Source organism: Uloborus diversus, chromosome 1 (assembly GCF_026930045.1).
Source record: "Uloborus diversus isolate 005 chromosome 1, Udiv.v.3.1, whole genome shotgun sequence".
Lineage (NCBI taxonomy): Eukaryota > Metazoa > Arthropoda > Arachnida > Araneae > Uloboridae > Uloborus > Uloborus diversus.
Genome location: NC_072731.1, coordinates 105,780,488 through 105,801,167, shown reverse-complemented (window position 1 = coordinate 105,801,167; position 20,680 = coordinate 105,780,488).

The following is a 20,680-nucleotide window of genomic DNA, read 5'->3' as shown; positions in this document are numbered from 1 at the left end:
CAAGGCTTCACTCGCTACGCGTCTTATCCGGCTCAGTCATTTCCCAAAAGATCAAAGGCGCCGACTTGCCCGCAAGAGAGCGCTGTAGTATAACCGGAGGAAACTTTGTTTATATTAGTTAACAAATTATTTCTGCAGTAAAAGGGGATGTTGTGTCAATCTTTAAAGTAAAATTTCATTGATATGGTGAACTGATGCGTAGAACAGGGTGAATTGATGTCGTAACGCCGTATCAGTTCTGCTTTTCAGGGAAAATGAATTCCTTTTTCAGTAAAAGCTGGTCTCAACTCAGGATTCAGTTATTTCTCATTAATGTTCGCTACTTGCAAAATGTACGAATTCATCCCTGAAGCCTAATATCTTTTATTTAATGAAAGTGAATAAATAGTATTTACGTTTACCGGGATTACGACAAAAAATTTTGAGATATATAATGTGAGTAAATTTTGTAAAAGGTTTACACATTACTCTTTATCTGAATTTCAAAAAAAAAAAATGTCCAGAAAGGATCCCTTGTTGCTTACAAATTGTATAGTATTTTATTGCATATCTGAAGTAGATATTTAATGGCGCAATAGTTAAGATTTCGACAATAATCGTTTGATTTTGACTACATCGGTAAGAATGCAATACATTTTCTCCTACGATATTTTTCCGTTCTAGGTACCTCACTTATTGCACAAATTTACAGAGCCTTTCAATTTTTATTTGTGACCCGATTTATTTAATCAGCTGATTATGCTACACGATAAAGGATAATTTAAAATTGGTTTGGCGTAAATGAGATTTTTCATGTCATTTAAATGCTCGTTTTTATGTGGTGAATAATTTAACTTTGTTTTGTTTTAAAATCGACAAAAAAGACAAAATAATGTACGGTTTCACCTATTAAATTAATTAGGTAATCAAAAAGCATCCAAAGTTACATAAAGTAACAAAAGTTTATATATTACATATATATTTTAATGAAAGTTAAAATAATCTTTCCAATAAAGTAAACAAGCCACGAAACGACAGTAAAGTTTCCATAAAAGGTGAAATAATCCGGTAAAAAACTATATTAGACAACAATAAAAGCTTCATTTTATTGAAACCAAAAGACGAAACACGGGGACAGCAAATAAAATGAAAAATAATCGCCAAGATTACATTTCTTGCCTTTTAATATTCACATTAAGATTTGGAGGGGATTATCACGACGTGAAACATGCCAAATTGGCGAAAAAAATTCTATTGCTAAAATTGCAACTGCCATTGTGTGCTCTACAACATTTTGATTGAATTTTTATTGATTTTTAATAAATTAATGTATTTACTTGGCAGATTATTTTTCAATTTAACGATTCTCGTCGAAACACTTGTCTTGCTTAAAAAGTAAACACTTCAACCGCATTGTTTTCGGTGACGTTTGACTAGTTTGGCGAAAATTTTCAAAACGCGCCGAATGTTTTCACGTTAATTCTTCGGCTAATTTTTGCAACAATGATGCTTTTTTTGAATTAAATTTCTTCATAGTACTTAAGCATTTGAATACCATTTACATTTTTAACAGGTATTTATTTTTTATTCTTGTTATTATTATTATTATATTATATTTTTTTACCAAGCAAAAATTTAATTGAAACAAAATTTGGAGGAATTTTTTAAAATGGTTTTTCTAAATATTGAAAAGTAGGTTTATAAAAATCTTTTGCAAAAAGTTGCCATCTTTTGATTTTTCGAAATTTCTATTGGCATGTTTTCCTGGGTGAATTCATTATTGTTCCAATGTATTTTTTTTTTTTTTTGAGCAATCACGATTGCTTATTGTCTTTACTTGACCGTCCTCGGCGTTTGGTTCATTTTTCAGCTTGGACCAGGGGCCTCTGCAGCACCACCGTCCTCTGCAGGCGCGGCTCCTCCGTTTCTGAGCTATCCGCTTCTCCTGGTCGGAGGCGTCCATGTCCTACACACACGCACGCTCACACACATGACTTCACACACGTACACACACACGACTGCACACACACTACTTCACACACATACACTCGCACACGCCTACCTGCATACACACAGGTCTACGTACACACACAAGCCTACACACACACACACACAATTATGCACACGTAACCGCCCTGGAGGAAGGGCAGGCTTGGGGGGACAGAGCCGTTTCTAGAAACAATAACTGGAATGATAAGGGTCCTGTCGTAGTTCGTGATTGCGAAAAACATAATTTGAATTCAAAATTTCAGAATTCAAATTAGTTTTCTTTTTTTTACTTTTAAGTGATTTAATTTTTTTCATCTTTAACGTACAACGTATGCCTTTATGATATGAATTGTAATGCATTCTGATCATTAAGATATACTAATATTCAGTTTTATGTCTAAAATTTTATTTCAGAGATGTTTTCCACATTTTTTTTCTTTTAAAATCATTGCATCGTTATGCATTTTATTATTTCCTTTTGTGTAAGAAATGAAGATATAGGATTGAGTGACTGTGTTTTATTCATCATTTTCAGAATTAATAAATAACTTTTAAAAATAACTAATTTTGAGTTAAACTTCTCAAAGTAAAAAATACTACAAGGTATTTGAATGTTTCAATTAATATATGTGCATTAATTGTGTTTGAAGAGGAGCATTAACTAATTCTTGCATAATAAAACTAAAAAAATACTTTCTTTGATACAATTTATTGAGCATAGTTCATACGTTTAATAGACATTATGGTCTTGTGCATAAAATGTGATGTTTGATTTTATATTACGCATAATTTCATTCAGAACAACGTTTTCGAATGAGTTCTTTTATTAATTGAAAGCAGAAACTAAATCCAAAAAAAGAAAAAGAAACGAAAGAGAAAAACAGCATAACAAAAACATTTCATTAACATGCTTTTCCAAGCAGCAAACTTCTTTTTGAGCTTGTTTGAAATAGTTATTTAATGCATAAATAATAAATAAGAAATGATCAATATTCAATATTACTAACCACTATTTATATTTACTGAAGCTTTAAAGTTAAATTAATGTAATAATTTTGAGAATGTTTCACTGCTAAAATTGGAATAAATTAACAAACTTTTTCATTAAATTAATTTTACATTGATTTAATTAGTAGGAGAGTTAATTATCTTCCTCAGCTCATGTTCATGGGATTTTGCTTTGAAACTTTTTTTTTTTTTTTTAAACAAAATTTCACATTTATTTACTTTTTGCCTAAAATATCTTTTCAAACACTTTTCTTGAGAGAAATAACTCCACCTTTAATTTAACTTGAGCACTTTATAACTCAATTTTAAATTCTCACTTTAAAAATAAAATAATCTGATTTTTATACAGTTAAAAGTTAACAAAAAAATTCAACAGATCCGCTCATAGACTAATAATAAGAGTAGACCGAGCTTTCTCATTCTTGCTGATGAAGAAAATTGGTTCATAGATGTATCATGTGACTAGTGGAAGGGCTTGGCGAAGACTTTGGCAGCATGGTTGCTAGATGGCAGCATTATCTATAGTTTGGCACTCGACATGTATTTTAAGACAATGTGTTTTCATTAAAAAAAACTTCCAGGTGCAGAGATTGAACTGTTTTTCTTTTAGTTATGCATTATTTTGACATTAGTAATAGTTTTTGATCAGTTTTCGGTAACTTTTATTTCATTTGGAGCTGTCAGCGTTGGCGTGAACGAAATGGCGTAAACGTTTTGCGTTAACGCAAAAATGTACTAATCGGTATCTTAAATTGAAACTGTAGGTAAAAATCTTACCGTTTGCTGATTCTTCTTGGTCGCTTGCATCTTTCATTGCTTAGAGAGTTATTGAAGTTGACTAAGAAAATGCACATGTAGTGAAGTGAAGTCACTGATTCCTGCGAGCGAGCAACTCAACTCGAGCAGAGAGCAGGAGTGGAACGAAAACAATTCAGCGATCGAACAGAAGCGTTTGATTTGGTGTGTATCATTGTAAGATTAATGAATAATATGGAGTCAGATGATAGTGTTTACTGAATCAACAACAACACTAAAGCTACAGTGGTGACCTCCGGACTATTTTGTGCATTGAAAATGAGTACTGATAAAGAAATTCCGAAACAAAGCGTTTCAACGGACGTTCTTTCTGAAACCGAAAGCACTGAGCAAGCCTGCTTTGTGGGTCATGTTGGAGTGAAAGTTCCACCGTTTTGGAAGCCTGATCCCAGGATTTGGTTTCTGCAGTTAGAAGCACAGTTCCGCCGTGCAAAAATCACAAGTGACGAAACAAAATTCGACCTAGTCGTCAGTTCCATAGAGGCGGAAATCCTAGCGCAAGTTACGGACATTTTAGTTACCCCACCACCCAACAACAACTATGACGCAATAAAAGATCGCCTGATTTCGACTTTCGCAGACAGTGAATCCCAAAGGACACAAAAATTGTTGACCCAAATTGAACTTGGGGATCGTAAACCTTCAATTTTACTCTGTGAAATGAGAAATCTTGCCGACCAAAAGGTTAGTGAAAATTTTCTAAAAACCTTGTTTTTGCAACGCCTCCCAATGGACATGCGCAGCATTCTATCAGTCAGCAACGATGATTTAAATAAACTGGCCACCATGGCTGATAAAATTTGGGACCTTCGATCACCCAATAATTACAATTTGGCTTCTGTGTCACATACTAATGTGTCGATGGTTACTTTGGAATCCCTCCAAAAACAGATAACAGATCTCCGAATACTGGTGGAAAATTTAAACAAAAGGGGAAGTTCCTCAGCTCGTCGTCAGCATAGTGGGAAGAGCCACAGCAAATCTGGCAGCCGCAAACCCTCCGATCAGCACGGAATATGCTACTTCCATTCAAAGTTTGGTGATAAAGCGTATAAATGCTTACAACCATGCAGTATGTCTCTTCAACTACGGCGTGAGGGCCCCGACGTGCAGGAAAACTGATACCCCGGCTTTCCACGGCGACAGGGAGCCTAGGGGCGGAGCTGAGTCGCCTCTTCATTAGTGACAAAGCATCAGCAGCCCTTTTCCTGGTAGATTCAGGGGCGGAGATTTCTGTAATTCCTCCAATGCTCTCGGAAAGAAAAAATGTACATAAGTTTGAACTATTTGCAGCAAACCATTCGAAAATTAAAACTTTTGGGCAGAAACTGTTACGACTCGATCTTGGCCTCAGACGAGACTTTGTATGGCCGTTCATAATAGCCGATGTCGACAAGCCAATCATCGGGATAGATTTTCTGGCAAACTTCAACCTTTTAATCGACAGCAAAAATCAAATGCTAATAGATGGAAATACAAAACTATCAACAAAGGGAACGTTTTTTTCAACGAGAAGACCAGTCATCACCGAAATAGAAACGCAACAGCCATATATGTACATAGTCTCAAAATTCCCTGATCTGCTAAGACCTAATATTGTAAATACTAAAATTGTAAATCATAATATTGAACATTTCATCACCACACAGGGACCACCGGTATATAGTAAAGCGCGCAGACTTTCCACAGAAAAATTAAAGGCCGCTCGAAAAGAGTTTGACTACATGCTACAGCAAGGTTTGTGCCGCCCTTCCAAGAGCAGTTGGGCCAGCCCACTACACCTAACCCAGAAAAAATCAGGTGATTGGAGACCTTGCGGGGACTACAGGGCCGATAACAACGTTACGGTTCCAGATCGTTATCCGATACCATTTCTAACGGATTGTAGCTATATACTGCATGGAGCTAAGATTTTTTCATCCATTGACTTACTGCGAGCGTACCAGCAAATGCCGGTGCATGAAGCGGACATCCCAAAGACCGCCATAACCACGCCTTTTGGGCTATTCGAGTTCCCCTTCATGCCGTATGGCCTTTGCAATGCAGCACAGACTTTCCAACGTCTGATAAACACTGTGTTGCAGGGATTAGACTTTCTTTTCTGTTATTTAGATGACATATTGATTGCTTCGAAGGATGAAGAGACACATCAAAAACATCTGTTCCTTCTCTTCGAGCGACTGAACGAGTATGGTCTACGCATTAACCTTTCTAAATCTATATTTGGTGTAACACACATCCAATTTCTCGGATATGAAATCAGCTCCGAGGGAATGAAGCCTTGTACATCCAAAGTCGATGTCATTAAAAATTATCCCGAACCTAGCTCTGCCACTAGCCTGAGACGGTTCCTAGGAATGGTAAATTTTTACCACAGATTCATTCCTAAATGCGCTGGCATACGGCAACCACTCACCAAGTTACTTGCTGGCCATAAAAAGAATAGCACCAAACCTCTTCAGTGGACTGACGAAAGTCGTGAATCGTTTTCCAGGCTCAAGAATGCCTTATGTTCGGTGACTCTCTTATCACATCCAGATCCAGAGGCTCAACTGAGTTTGGTAACGGACGCTTCAGACATAAGCATCGGAGCCGTCCTTCAACAAGAAATCGCTGGATTAAAAAAACATCTTAGTTTCTTTTCAAGAACTCTATCCCCGGCACAGAGGAAATACAGCACGTACGATCGTGAACTTCTGGCCATTTACAGTGCAGTTAAGCATTTTAGATACTTACTAGAGGGAAGGCCTTTCGAAATCTATACGGACCACGAACCCCTCACATACGCTTTTCGACAAGACTTGGACAAAGCCTCTCCCAGACAAGCAAGACAATTGAGTTATATTGCTCAATTTTCAACGGATATTCGCTACATCAAAGGAGAAGAAAACATTATTGCTGATATCCTTTCCAGAATTGATACAATATCCGCACCATCTCCAATCGATTACGCAGCTATTGCAAAACTTCAAGATGATCACGATTTAACAATTTTGAAGAATAACCCAAGGCTGAGAATGGTTAAAATATCCATTCCAGAAACTGACGAATCCATTTATTGTGATGTCTCCACCAAGAGTAATCGACCCTACATCCCTCCAAACTTCCGACGACAGTTATTTTCTTCTATTCATAACCTATCTCATACAGGGATTAGAAGCACAAGAAAATTAATTACAAAAAGATTCATATGGCCAAATATCAATAAAGATTGTCAGTTATGGTGCAGGGAATGCGTGGAATGCCAAAAATCCAAGGTACAAAGACATACCAAATCAGCTCTTATGGACTTCAAGGTTCCTACCGAACGTTTCCAGCACGTTCACATTGATATCGTTGGACCTCTGCCACCATGTCAAGGTTTTAGATACTTACTAACGATGATTGATCGTTTTTCGAGATGGGTTGAAGCTGTTTCTATGGCAGATCAATCAGCAGAAACAGTTGCAACAGGCATGATCTCAACCTGGATTTCACGCTTTGGAATACCGCAACGTATTACGTCTGACCAAGGACGTCAGTTCGAAAGTCAAATCTTCTCATCTTTGAGTAAATACTTCGGGTTTCAAAAATCCAGAACCACAGCCTACCACCCACAATCGAACGGACTGCTTGAGCGACAACACAGGACTATTAAGGCAAGCTTGAGATGTCATTTACAACAAAGCAAATCTTGGGTTGACGCTTTACCTTTGGTTCTCCTCGGATTGCGTTCTGCACTGAAAGAAGACATAGGATACTCTTCGGCCGAGCTCCTTTACGGAAGTCCTCTACGTTTACCCGGAGAGTTTGTTGACACCATTCCTACTGTCACGCATTCAAAGTTTGTACAAAGGCTACAAAGTATTATCCGCAACCTAAAACCTTCTGCAACGACTACCCATGGTAATACGAACGTGTTCGTTTCAAAACAGCTTTTGAATTGCTCACACGTTTTCGTCTACAATAATGCCGTCACTTCATCTTTGCAACCAGTTTATCTTGGGCCTCATGTTGTGAAACATCGGTCACCAAAGTATTTTGACATTGAAATCAATGGAACTGTCAAAAGAATTTCAATTGATCGACTGAAACCATGCTTTATCGTAAAGGACAACGACGAGAAACCCCTCGAAAACCAAAGACACAGGGATTTCACGGATCAACCCACCCAAGGTGCATTTCGAGAGGAAATTTCACCACCGTTTTGCAATCGCACTCATACCATACGCAGCGGAAGGATTGTCAGGCTCCCCCCTCATTTAAAGGATTATGATTTTTTTTTTCTCTAGGGAGGGAGTGTGTAGTGAAGTGAAGTCACTGATTCCTGCGAGCGAGCAACTCAACTCGAGCGGAGAGCAGGAGTGGAACGAAAACAATTCGGCGATCGAACAGACGCGTTTGATTTGGTGTGTATCATTGTAAGATTAATAAATAATATGGAGTCAGATGATAGTGTTTACTGAATCAACAACAACACTAAAGCTACACACAATACTATATAAACGAAAAACTCACTACATTAACAAAATATTTACACCTTAGAATAACAAATTTACAAATCGGACTCCATAAAAGATCATTCTTCCGTGTTCCATCAATTCTATTTATTTTATTTCGCGTTAGCGTTGATCGTCTGCTACGATTAACGCCCGCTGTTGCTAGGATATCCACCAGTCACATGGTTTGGTTTATGAGCAGCAAAAGGGTTGCCATAGCTCGGTCTACTCTTATTATTAGTCTATGGATCCGCTGGAGTCTGACCAGATTTTTTGTTTGATTGATTGATTTCACACTACAACTTTTATTGAAATGACTAAGCCTGATAGAAACACGTATCAAGTGCAGCCTTGCTTAAACTTATTTTATTTCATGTTTCCATGGTTACGCTTTTAAAATCCATCTTTCGCATTCGCAACTCCAACAAACTATAGGGGACGCTGCAGTCACTGTCTAATGGCGGATGAAAAACTAAAACAAACGCACGCCGTAACGTATAAATTGCTTCTAAACTTAGGAAATGACAGAAATTACGTGATAGACTGCCAAGAGTAACATTTAACTCTTAGATAATATATTTCTATGACTATATGATTGGATATCAAAAGAAATCATCATGCATTTAATTCATTTGTCATGGAAATGATTTAACTGATATGCGAAATCTTGTCAAGATAAATTATTTTTTCACACAATACTAAAACCATTCGCAACTCCAACGAACTATAAGGGGCACTGCAGTCACTGTCTAATGGCCGACTTAAAAACTAAAACAAACGCATGTGGTAACGAAGAAAATGCTAAAAGTGTTGTGATTTTTGTTGTTATGTATGATTTTTTCGTTTTATACATTTGAAAAGATTTTTCAAAGTCTTTTGGTTATTCTGACCCATATAGAAAGAGATTAGAAACCAAAAAGTATTACGAAAGTAAACAATTAATGCAGAACACACAGTAAGTTGTTCTGAAGCAGCCATTTTCACGATGTTGAATTCGGAATTCATAAATTCTTGGTTCGCTTCGAACGGCATTTTCATTTTGTACCGTTTTTTCTATACATTAGTACATATTAAGTTTAGTTTCGTGACATTTCCGGCATTTGTTGATATTTTTGTCACATAGTGCACATACGTGGCAGACTGTCAAGAGTAACATTTAACACTAGATAATTTATTTCTATGACTATATGATTGGATATCCAAAGAAATCATGCATTTAATTCATTCGCCATGCAAATGATTTACCTGATATGCGAAATCTTGTCAAGATACATTATTCTTTCACACAATTTTAAAACCATAACCCTATCAACAGATTTTTGGCGAACTTTTATTTTTCATTGTTCAAATTCTTAACGTTCTTTCTGGATTTTTCAATCTGTTCTGCGATAAATATTTTCAAGAAAATTTATTTGCATACTGTCTATTTCAGTAGGATACTGTAGTAACAAAGGTTATTTAAATCATTATGTGGAATTAGGTTAAGGAAAAGTGTCCAGTCAATGTTGTTAAGTTCGTTTTTTTTTTTTTTTTTTCATTGAACTGAAAAACTGATATTTATTCAAATTCACTCAGAACAAAATAAATAAAATGTGTACTCACAGTTTATATATGGTGGTAGTTTTCTTTTCAGTTGATTGACTATTATTTCTTTTTACTTATCGAATTCTGTAATCTTACTATCATTTTATTTCACTCATGATAAAAATTAAAAATGGTTTAACTAAAAACGCGAAATCTCGCCAAGGCTACTTTGCTCGCACAATACTAAAACTATAACCCTAAACAAATTTGGCGAAACCTTTCAGCTGAGAATAAAAGGAATAAAGTAAATTATTTCTCGGTTAAACATTTTTCATTTTGTTCTACGATAATAAATTCAAGAAAATATTTTGCATACTGTCCATTCCAACTAAATGCTGCTGTAAAGTATGATTAGTTAAATTAATTTAAGATTAAAAAAAACTCATATTCTTACAAATTCATACAAAACAATAAAAAAATTTACCTGGTGTAACGTTATCCAAGTTTGTTAATCCAGAATTTTCGCTTTCACCAATTATTAACGAAATAATGAAAACTAACATTATTTTGAGAAGCTCGAGAATACTACTAAGGGACGAATTAATTTCAGTAGCTGAAAGCAGACTAAGACACATCGATTGCGTTAATAAATACTCAGAACAAACTGCCTGTGTTTACGTCAACAGACACACGTGGAACGCAACGTGGCAATGTTTTAGTTCCATCGGCAGTTTTGTAAATCACCGCAAGGTAGCGTATTCGAGCGCTGGAGTTCCGAATAACCCCATAAACAGATTTTTGGCGAAACTCTTCCACCGATAATGACAGGCGCGATATTTTAGCGATAAAAGTTCCAAGCTTTTATTTTTTATTGTTCAAATTCTTAACGTTCTTTCTGGATTTTTCAATCTGTTCTGCGATAAATATTTTCAAGAAAATTTATTTGCATACTGTTCATTTCAGTTGGATGCTATTCGCAACTCCAACGAACTATAGGGGGCACTGAAGTCACTGTCTAATGGCGGACTTAAAAACTAAAACAAACGCACATGGTAACGAAGAAAATGCTAAAAGTGTTGTAATTTTTGTTCGTACGTATGTTTTTTTCGCTTTATTCTTTTTAAATTAATTTTCAAAGTCTTGTGGATATTCTGGCCCACGTAGAAAGAAATGAGAATTCAAGAAGCATTACTAAACGTCAAAGATTAGTGCAAACTACGTAGTTCTAAGCAGCTATTTCCACGATGTTGAATTCGATATGTATCAATTCTTGATAAAACTAAATAATAATTGTGGCCTGACAAGGATAACAATTAATGCTGGAAAATTCAATATGACATTACAAATTGTTATCGAAAGAAGATACTTTTTTGCCTTGCTTGGCTAGCGATTATTGTTTTCCATTTGTAGCTGAGTTATTTCTCTCGAATTCCCGAATCGGTTAATTTAAAAATTTTCTGTTTCGATTTTTCTAATTTCTGAGTTACGATTTAATTGTGTCATGTTATGCAAATCATCAACAAAAATCTCACGGATATATGGTGGTAGTTTTCTTTTCAGTTGATTGACCATTATTTCTTTTCACTTATCGAATTCTGTAATCTTACTACCATTTTATTCCACTCATGATAAAAATTAAAAATGGTTTAACTAAAAACGCGAAATCTCGCCAAGGCTACTTTGTTCGCACTATACTAAAACTATAACCCTATACAAATTTGGCGAAACCTTTCAGCTGAGAATAAAAGGAATAAAGTAAATTCTTTCTCGGTTATTCATTTTGTTCTACGATAATACATTCAAGAAAATATTTTGCATACCGTCCATTCCAACTAAACACTGCTGTAAAATATGGTAAGTTTAATTAAAGATTTAAAAAAAACCCATATTCTTACAAATTCATACAAAACAATAAAAATTTTTACCTTGTATAACGTTGTCCAAGTTTGTTAATCCAGAATTTTCGCTTTCACCAATTATTAACGAAATAATGAAAACTAACATTATTTTGAGAAGCTCGAGAATACTACTAAGGGACGAATTAATTTCTGTAGCTGAAAGCAGACTAAGACACATCGATTGCGTTAATAAATACTCAGAACAAACTGCCTGTGTTTACGTCAACAGACACACGTGGAACGCAACGTGGCAATGTTTTAGTTCCATCGGCAGTTTTGTAAATCACCGCAAAGTAGCGTATTCGAGCGCTGGAGTTCCGAATAACCCCATAAACAGATTTTTGGCGAAACTCTTCCACCGATAATGACAGGCGCGATATTTTAGCGATAAAAGTTCCAAGCTTTTATTTTTTATTGTTCAAATTCTTAACGTTCTTTCTGGATTTTTCAATCTGTTCTGCGATAAATATTTTCAAGAAAATTTATTTGCATACTGTTCATTTCAGTTGGATGCTATTCGCAACTCCAACGAACTATAGGGGGCACTGAAGTCACTGTCTAATGGCGGACTTAAAAACTAAAACAAACGCACATGGTAACGAAGAAAATGCTAAAAGTGTTGTAATTTTTGTTCCTACGTATGATTTTTTCGCTTTATTCTTTTTAAATTAATTTTCAAAGTCTTGTGGATATTCTGGCCCACGTAGAAAGAAATGAGAATTCAAGAAGCATTACTAAACGTCAAAGATTAGTACAAACTACGTAGTTCGTGGTTCTAAGCAGCTATTTCCACGATGTTGAATTCGATATGTATCAATTCTTGATAAAACTAAATAATAATTGTGGCCTGACAAGGATAACAATTAATGCTAGAAAATTCAATATGACATTACAAATTGTTATCGAAAGAAGATACTTTTTTGCCTTGCTTGGCTAGCGATTATTGTTTTCCATTTGTAGCTGAGTTATTTCTCTCGAATTCCCGAATCGGTTAATTTAAAAATTTTCTGTTTCGATTTTTCTAATTTCTGAGTTACGATTTAATTGTGTCATGTTCTGCAAATCATCAACAAAAATCTCACGGATATATGGTGGTAGTTTTCTTTTCAGTTGATTGACCATTATTTCTTTTCACTTATCGAATTCTGTAATCTTACTACCATTTTATTCCACTCATGATAAAAATTAAAAATGGTTTAACTAAAAACGCGAAATCTCGCCAAGGCTACTTTGTTCGCACTATACTAAAACTATAACCCTAAACAAATTTGGCGAAACCTTTCAGCTGAGAATAAAAGGAATAAAGTAAATTCTTTCTCGGTTATTCATTTTGTTCTACGATAATATATTCAAGAAAATATTTTGCATACCGTCCATTCCAACTAAACACTGCTGTAAAATATGGTAAGTTTAATTAAAGATTAAAAAAAACCCATATTCTTACAAATTCATACAAAACAATAAAATTTTTTACCTTGTATAACGTTGTCCAAGTTTGTTAATCCAGAATTTTCGCTTTCACCAATTATTAACGAAATAATGAAAACTAACATTATTTTGAGAAGCTCGAGAATACTACTAAGGGACGAATTAATTTCTGTAGCTGAAAGCAAACTAAGACACATCGATTGCGTTAATAAATACTCAGAACAAACTGCCTGTGTTTACGTCAACAGACACACGTGAAACGCAACGTGGCAATGTTTTAGTTTCATTTGCAGTTTTGTAAATCACCGCAAGGTAGCGTATTCGAGCGCTGGAGTTCCGAATAGTAACAAGGTTATTTCAATTATTTATGTGGAATTAGGTTAAGGAAAAGCAGTAATTTTTCAGCATGGCCCTAGTGTCCAGTCAATGTTGTTAAGTCCGCTTTTTTTCTCATCAAATTGAAAAACTGATATTTATTCAAATTCACTCAGAACAAGATAAATAAAATGTGTACCCACACTTTATATCAGATATTTTTGATGTTACGCTGTTGCTAATGACGATTCCAAATGATGAATTACGCAAATAAAAAAATGCACATAATAAACTGTTTGTTTTGCCCAAAATGAACACGTGGAACGCAATGTTTTAGTTTTTCGGCAGTTTTGTAAATCACCTCAAGGTAGCGTATTCGAGCTCTGAAGTTGCGAATTTTAATTTCTTAAAAGTATTTAAATATCTGTCGTCATTGTTTGGAAGGGTAATTTTGCATGATGTTTCTTTTTTCTTTTATTTAAGTTATTCTATAAGTTATTAAGTTATTATTTTAATTAATTGTTCAATATCTGTCACTTGACACAATTTTTGTTTTCAAGGTAGACCGGGCAAAGACGGACAATGCAGCCCCTAATATTAGACAGTAGATTTAAAAGCTACTGTTAATGTGATTTTATACCTTTTAGTTTGTTTGGCGAAACATTTATTATTGCCAAAGAAAGAACATCCGCTTCGCTCGCAAAAAAGCTGGGTTCCGTTAGCGTCGGCGCTTGACACGTTAGGCGCTGAGCAGTTCAGTCTAGGATTATTGTTTTAAGGCAACCGTTAATGTAATTCATTGTTTTGGCGATTTGTTTTGAAAGAGAAAGAAACTTTTGATTTGTTTTTATCCGAGTTAAATGTACGACATTTTTTTCTGACGATGATTTTTGAATGTTCCACGGGATGTTTTTTTTTTTTTCGTTAGACAGATGGATTATGATAGCGTGGTTGCTGGGCAAGTTTGGCGATAAACAATAGAGCTGCAGAATTATTTTTACATTTGAAAGATATTATTTGATGTCTTTTTTTTTTTTTTTTGTTTATTTGGCGAAATATTTTAAATTGCAGTAAAAACCGCTTCACTCGCTAAATAGAGTTTTAAAGCAACTGTAAATCTAATTTAAAGATTCAACGAAAAGTTTTAAGCTCCAAAAAAGCTTAAATAGTTTTTTTTTTTTTTTTTTTGAAAAGGTGTGTAAGCATTTTATACGAAGAAAAACGATCATTTTACATCAGAGGCGGAGGGGGCGTCAATTCTTTTTATTCAACGGACTTCCATTAAATTTTTAGCACGGGCATCGCTGTGCGGGTACTGCTAGTATATCATAAAAGCGTGGGTGTCACTTTTAAAAAATTGTAAAACTAAATTTATTATTTATTTTCTTTGACAACCAACATTGCCTTGCTTGGTTTCTCATTACTAGTAAAAACGAAAAACAAATTATGTCCGAAGATCTAGAATAGCTTTACTACTAAAGTAACTTAATATATAAAGTTTCAACAGATTGAAATTTAAATAAAAATAAAGAAACAAAAAACATATCGGAAAAGTTGCTCCGCTTTTGGTAGAAATAAATACCGTAAAAAAGAAAAAGAAAGAAATTGATGAACATGTTTCAGAATTAAGGAGAAATGAACAATTTTTATACTCGTATGTCGTATGAGTGAAAAGATTTCGTTTATGCGATAGTGGTTTTGGAAATCGGTTCGTGTTCACAATTGAGATTTTTATTCATTGTTTCTTTTTTGCGTTGAACTAGTGCCAAATTAGTTTTACTTTTTTATACCTTGTAGCCCTATTGCATGTTTTTTTTATTCATTTATTTATTTACTTCTTGGAAATGAACTCCCGGCGCAATTACTTGACAGAAGACTCTCGAAATCATGATTCGGCATTTCTGCCTTCTTGTACTGTCGAGGTTTTAGTGTAATGAAAGTTTTTAATTAATTCAGACCATATAATATTATATTAGAGTGTCAGTACTTATTTCTTTAGTTTAATTTAAAAGTATTGAAGTAAAATCGGGGAAAATGCTCAGGTTTTAAATGTTTGGATGAAATGTTCAGAAATTTTTCCAACAAGTCAAACATACTATTTTGAATCTTGCTTTTGGTACTAGTTTGCTCGATGAAGTGCAGAGAAAAGAGTGGGTATGTGGGCATGTAGAATCAGACTTTATGAGGGTTTGTTGGAGATTGAAATCTTATTCACATTTTCCCCAATGTGTTTATCCCACAGAATTTGGGATTAGTTGAAGGAGTGCTTTCTCTTCCTTATGTGGTTAATGTAGGCAGATAGCCACAATACACAGATTCGGTTTAGAAGATTAAGAAGTTCAATATAAACATTACTCAATTTGCGGCTTATTGGTTGCATGAAAACTGTTGAATCCCCCAAATGCAATTGGACATCATTAAAAAAGACAAATCACACAGAAGAGTAAATCATGCACAAACTTTGCATAAAAACCAACAGAGGTTATTTATATCAAAAATTAGACTTCTAAAAAAGTACGAAGAATGAAAATTTTAATTGTTTTCCCCTTTGCCCCAAGTAGAGAATGTAGGGATACAGATAAATTGTCCATTAAAAATGGTAGGGAGCAGGATATACATTGGAAGAGAAGATAGTCAAATTTTAACTTTCATGTGATTTTTGAGATGCTGTTATAGGAGTTAGTTTTTCTGAAAGGTATTGGCACCAGAAAAACTGATTTGGATGGTGCCTATCTTGAAACTTTTAACTGCTCAGCACTGGGCTAGAAGCTTGCCGTGGTGTCATCGTCAGCGTACCTGTACCATCGAAAGGCATCGGCAATCGCTCATAGATAAACCTTGTTTCTGTTTGAGGAAAAATGACGGCCGTCGACAGATATAACTGAATATATTGTTTCAGAAAGGGCATAAGTCCTACAGGAAACCATTAGACTTAAACCTTTTCTGAAATAATCTATTCAACTGTGACTCAGTAAATACTTTAAGTCAGCCGATTTCACCGTGTGTTCCACCAGTCCTGCCCCATTCATCAAGATTAAAATTGGTGTAATTTTTGATCACAGAACGCCCCTGGTGTGCATTGACGACAGCATGACAACGGACAGCCACGTCCACAACTTGCACTGCACCTGTTTCTCTGCTCTTGTTTCAGGTCGCCCCCATCACAGCAAGGCAATACCAAACCACATGTCGCACAGCAAACTCTAAACAACCAGACCGGATTTAATATCCTTCCCTGGCCGTAAGTCTCACTAGATCTGAATCCCGTCGAGAAATTGTGAAATCTCATTGGACGTGACACGAACCGAACGCCTCTAACATAAATCATTGGTGGTCTACGCACAGTAGTGGATGTGTCTGGCAAATGTGATGTCAAAGAGTACCAATAAACTTATTTAGGCCTTGTCGGATTGCAGGACTGTATAGTTGTCCGAGGCGAGTACATTAGAAACTGAATAAACTGGTTAATTTTTAATCATTTTCGTCAATTTTTAATCATTTGCATGTCTATCTCACTCACTACTATTGCTCTTAAAAATGTTGCGTGTACAGAGGATTTCTTTCATGGTGTTTCATTTTCACTTTTGAAGAGTATGTTTGGTGAACATACAAAAATGTTTTAAGTCCTATCATTTGGATTTCAGTGACTGTCTTTAACACCATGAGTACTACTGAATTTGAGGAGCTGTTGACCAGAATCCGGCTGGCGGTAGACGTCAACGGGGATGAGGGTAAGTCAATCTCTCGCTCAATGTACGAGTAGGCTCAGTTATGGTTATGGCTTAATTTTAGATCATTCCCATCCTTTCGTATAAACCGAGAAATAAGTTTTTGACATAGGGTCTAAGACTACAATCTCCGAGAGTATGTGGACATGTAGAATCGTACTACATACTCTCGGAAGGTTTGTTAGTTATTAAATGTTTGCTTTCTTTTCCCCATGTGTTTACTGTAGGTAGATAATCATAATATACAGAATCAGGTTTGATTATTAAAAAGTTTTACATCAACAATACTCAATTCACGGCCCGTTGGTTGCATGGAAACAGTTGAATCCTACAAATGCACTCGGATATCATTTATAAAGACAAATCACACATAACATTAAATTATGCTCAAATTTATGTAACGGGTCTTGAAAAACTGATTACACGGTACTGAAAGACTTATGTACTTCTTAGTGCACTGATTTCAAACATAGCATCCATTTTTCTCAATCGGAAAAGGATTTTTCACAAAATAGGCTGAAACAGACGGGCAAAAAAGCCTATTTTACATATTTTAAGAAGTCTTTTTTAAATAACCTGTAAGTTTGATTCACAAACTAATTTATTTGTCTAGCAATTCAAAATAGCATGCTACCTATTCAAACTTATTTTATAGTAATTAGAACACTTAAAATTGTTCAACATAGCCTGAATTCGATGCTCAATTTGCCTTTTCCAAAACGGAAAGACTGTTTCATGTCTTGTGACCTCTTTTTCAAATTCTCTGTACAAGGGTGACGCACTTTATGTGGAACCCATGATTCATCCCGGTTATCAAATTTTACACCGATATATCTTATATATACTAAATCTGTTTTTTTTTCCCATGCTTCACTACAAGTTCTCCGCAAAAATAATTTTAAAAATCGGGTGGTTCAGACAAGGCCATGTTGCCATTGAGAATAGATAGGTAAAAACATGCAAACCATAAAATCATACACACTTATCTACGGCGAGAAATAAACCATGTACAGATACTACACCTTTGTAAAAAGTGTAATATCCTGCGCAGGATAGTTTTACTCAAAAATTGAAAAGTAGTTGGGCAGAGAGCAAATATGTTAAATAAGGGTATAGGAGGTCGGGTTGTGAAAAGTAAGTGAGCCATTATTTCTATTTGTTCCTCATTCTTATGAAATTCCTGTTATGATAACTAGTGAATATTAATGAAGATTTTTAAAGTATTCACTCTACAAATTAGTTATTTTTAGGACAATTCCGTTCAAAAAAACTTTTTTTTAGACGTAATTAACTTAAAAATTGCTAATTTTAAAAAAAAATTCCTCGGGACACGAAAATCTTCAGCTTTTGCAATAATGGCAATTTATGACACTACATGCTCATTCATAAAATTAAATATAACACTATTTAATGATGCGGCTATACGAAAATCTAAATTTATATTTCTGAAAAATTTGTATGTTATGGAATTTTTGACTTTTTCCTGAAATCAGCTAAAAATATCGTACACAATCAGCTTTAGGTTTGAAATCACTTTTTTGGTTACAGTCTTGTGTAATGTATGAAAATGTGCTTTCATTCTCGACGTGGAAAATTTTAATCGCTTGTAATCAATTACAGATATTTTACACACGGAAGTATGAAAAATAGACATTTTTGTGTAATGCAATTCAGATTGCACACTAGTTCCTTGTTTGGGACATATTGCAGAGTGCTTCACTGACACAAAAATATCGACACCCTAATCGCAACTCCAGTAAACTATAGGAGACCGCTGCAGCCACTGTCTAATGGCGGATGAAAAAGGTAAAACAAACACAAGCCGTAACTTATAACTTGCTTGACGCTTAGTGAATGGCAGAAATTTTTCATCGTGTTTGTGGAAAGTTTTCTTTTCTATTCTTCTGAAATTACATTACACCACAAAACTGTCTGAAGCCTGTAATTCACCCCAAAGAAAACACATATAAGTGGAATGTTTTACCTTTTTCTTTAGTATTGTTAATCACCGCAAGATAGCGTATTCGAGCTCTGGAGTTGAGAAATGCATTCTTACAAACTTAAAGATACATCCAAAATACAGGGAGCCAGCTAATAAAGTCCTTTGCCATCCCAAAAACTTCAAACAGCGAGACATAAAATCATAAAAGTGTGTTGTAGGTGTTAATCAAATTGCCATGCGCTATGCAATTAATTCGTTAACAGCGCCAGTGGTTGTAAATTTCATTAATTGTTAGTGTCCTTATCTCAGAAACAGTGAGAGAAACGGGGGAAATGTAAATTACAAAGCTGTTCAGCAGCATCAAATTCAGAAAGAAAAGATTCCCGCATCGTAATATTGAAAATAGTAGGCGGAAAATGCATTTCAGTTACAAGTCTTCCAGTATAGTAGTTGCGTAGAATGGACTTCACGTTCACCTGACTTGAACCCTAAGAATTTTTTTGGGGTAATGTTACATTATACTCGAGTTTGGCAACAGCTCAACCAACACTACAGGAATTTTAAAACCGTATTACGTATGCTTATGCCAGTGTGTTACCTACCATGTTGTACAATGTGCAACGTGAAGTGCAGTCGAGTGTCTAGATGTGTAGGGTCAGGTGGGGTGGAATGGGTATGTGGGGTGGAATGAGTAGTTTAGTCATCTTTCGAGTTACAGAAAATATTTATTTTTAATGAAAACACTCATGTTATTTACAATACTTCGACTTTATTTTGGTTCAAGAAAAAACTGAATGGAGACAGTTTAGTGGCAGCCTTCTTCTAAGTTATATTGTAAAAATCAAAACTAACTGTTATCGTTGAAACTTTGTTTTCAAGATTTTGTTTGAAATTAGATTGCATTCTATTGCTGTTATTTTCATTGAAGGAAGCCTCCTTTATCAACTGAAAAAATCAGAAAAGAAAAAATCCATAGATTTTAAGAAATATGTTAAAAAATTTTAAGTGGGGTGGAATGGGTATAATATTAGGCTTAATGACATAGACTGTGGAATTAACATTTTTTCCCATTAAAAGTTATTCTCTAAAGTAAGTTGTTCATTTTATTAAAAATTTTATACATTCTGAAATCTTTATGTTATGGAGTTGCTTATGATTGCACTAAATCTGGTTGGATGGAAGACAATCTTTTAAAGAATGGTTAAAACTTTTTACAAGGCATCTGAAAAGACATGCAAGCCAGCTGACCTATGAAACTGTAAAACATGCTATCTATAATGGAATTATCATTTGCCAATCGCCTAATACGAGTCATACCATGCAACTACTAGAAAACGCCAGAGCTGACTAAATAAATTGCAAACCAGTCTGATCCAACTCCCATTCCACTAACCTTATGTTCAAGTGCAATATCTACAGGAGATTGGGTGATAGTTAAATACAGTGTTAAGAAATTTAAAAAGTATTTTATTGCTCAAGTTCTAGAATCTTTATATACTTGTGCTTATGTTGTAAAAATTCTTTGATGGGAAATTTTTTCACCTTCCCCAATAATGGGAAAGTGGAGATTGAAGA